This window comes from Schistocerca piceifrons, chromosome 1 (assembly GCF_021461385.2).
Source record: "Schistocerca piceifrons isolate TAMUIC-IGC-003096 chromosome 1, iqSchPice1.1, whole genome shotgun sequence".
NCBI lineage: Eukaryota > Metazoa > Arthropoda > Insecta > Orthoptera > Acrididae > Schistocerca > Schistocerca piceifrons.
The window spans coordinates 1,245,039,418-1,245,041,904 of NC_060138.1; positions in this window are offsets into that span (position 1 = coordinate 1,245,039,418).

Below are 2,487 nucleotides of genomic sequence, written 5' to 3' on the forward strand. Positions count from 1 at the left end.
AGTAAATCGACCATTCTGCTTCTTCCTAAGAATCACATGAACTTTTTCATAATGTTCGAGCGGTCCAAAAACAATCTCCTTCCTCGCCGTTGCGACGTACTTCACGCAGGTCGAAGGTCCTTCAGTCCTGTCCAGAATGCGGCAGAGGGGATAACAGAAGCCGATGCCCGCGTCATGCAGCTGACAGCTGGGCTTGCGGAAAATGTGGTCATCTGTCCATTTCTCTTTTTTTTTTCTAATTTAAATTTATTGGCTTTTGGGTCGTGCCTTTTCAGGCGTCTAAATAATGGAAATACGCTACGATAGCGTATTGGAGACAATTTTCTTGTCAGTTACGACGATTCGAACGCAAGGGCAGCGCAACACGCACTCCTCGAGAGGAGAAGATCTTCGACCCGTCTCGGAATCGAACCCGGCCCCCTTCAGTTAGCAATCTGCAGCGCTAACCGCGGAGTTAGTAGGCGGACATCACCTGGCCTTCTTACGTCAACAAGCGGCACACAGTCTGCGATGTCAGGGGCAGTATGAAGACAACACAGTCATGGCCGTGAACCTGGCGGTTTTCTTCCCTCCATGGAAAGTGGCTTTGACTTTGTTCGACCAGTCCATGCAGTTCGAGTTAGACACCTGTGTGGCCGTATCTTTAGTGAACGAGGATACATAACGCCACCTAGGTTCACCCTCGTTTTGGTGGGTCCGCCGCCATATCCAGTGTTACTACCGCAGGTCTCTTCCTCATCATAGAGAACTGTATCTGATAGCTAAGCACAACAGCGGTGAACGCGTACTGCCCTTCCTATCCGTTCCCTTCCCTGTTGCTACAAACACTTCGGCCTTATCACTTTGGATCCCGAAAGAGGACTACGTTCGTTGAATGTCATACACAGTGCCTTTCTCCGAAGTCGATGTCCCGTGCATGTCGCGTAAGGAGATTTTTGAACCGATGCTGAGATGTGCTCAACACATTACTGCTTTATTATTATTATTATTATTATACAAATGTGGCCGTTAAAGACCGTGAAAACAGTTATTTCTTGCGCTTCTGGGAAGTCTTCTTTCTCTCAGTCCACACTTCTTTCATTCTTGCGCTGAAGGTGGCTTCTCTCTCTTCAGACCATTTAGTTCCACAAGTCTTCTTAATTTTCACACCGAAACCCGTGAATGAATTCAGTTTTTTTCTAAAAAGGTTTCTGTTAAATATTGTTTCCTGATCTACGTCCATTTCTTTTAGATCTCTTTCTGTGTTGATAAACCATAAATTTTTATTTTTTAGATTTGCGATGTACGGAAATATTTGTTTTGTAAGCCTATTCGGATTCATCCTCATGATGTGAGCATAAAAGGAGCATATTCTCTTTCTAATTTCGTCTGTAATTTTGCTGCACTTCGTATACACTTCTTTGTTGCTTTTTAGTCTGTATACAGGCTTGCCTTGATCATCTGTTATTTTCCTGTGTCCAAGAATCGTCCTCACAATTCTTCTTTCACGATTTTCTATCTGTTTTGCGTATGTAAAATTTGCTAGTGTTTCTGATGCATATAGTATCTGCGTTCTAATGACAGTCTGGTAGTGTCTGAGTTTAATGTTTTTGGATATACATTTTTTTGAATACATTTGTCTGCAGTAGTGAGTTGCTGTCTCTAGTTTTTGTATTCTAGCCCTGCAGGCTGGATGACCTTTTGCCACAGGCTGAATTAGTTCACCAAGATATTTAAAATGTTTAGATACCTGTATTTTCCCGTATTTCGTAGTTATTTTCTTTGGTGGATTTTTGATATTTGTAATGATTTCTGTCTTTTCAAATGAAATTTGCAAGCCTGCTTTTTCAGCAGTTTCTTTAAGTAATTCTATTTGTTTTATTGTGTCTTTTTGTGTGTAAGCTAAACAGGCGAGATCGTCAGCGAAGGCAAAACAGTTGGTTTCAATGGCTTTGTAGCACTTCCCTCCAATTTGGACTTTCTCAACTCCATGTTTTTGCGTGAGTTTTCTCCATTCTGCTTTATTATATTTGAAACCTTCCCTCACCAGGCCGACCCTGTTTTTTGCAATTATTTTGAGTTATATTACCTTTTCAGTGCCGTGCAGGGTGTCTTAACTTTGACCACGGATGATGCTGATTGCCAGGTAGTCATTCCACCCCTACTCCAGTTCCACATCCTCCAGCTCTTTTATTTTTGTTATCAGGGATGATGAACATGAAGGCATTAGGCAGACGCAACGCCTAATGGCCCAGCATCGATGCTGACACTGAATGCACGTGCCGCTCGGTCCGTGTCTGCACCATCAATCAAGTATCTACAGCTCAACGTTTTTCACCGTGACCCTGCACTGACCATCGCTGGAATCTCTTCCAGTGATGGTCAGTGCAGGGTCATGGTGAAAAACGCTGAGCTGTAGTACAGCTCACGTCGATTTTCCAGGGCCACTTTAGGGCAGTGTGTTGTTGGTGGTGGCAGACGCCTCCTCTAACTTACCACTTGTTGTAC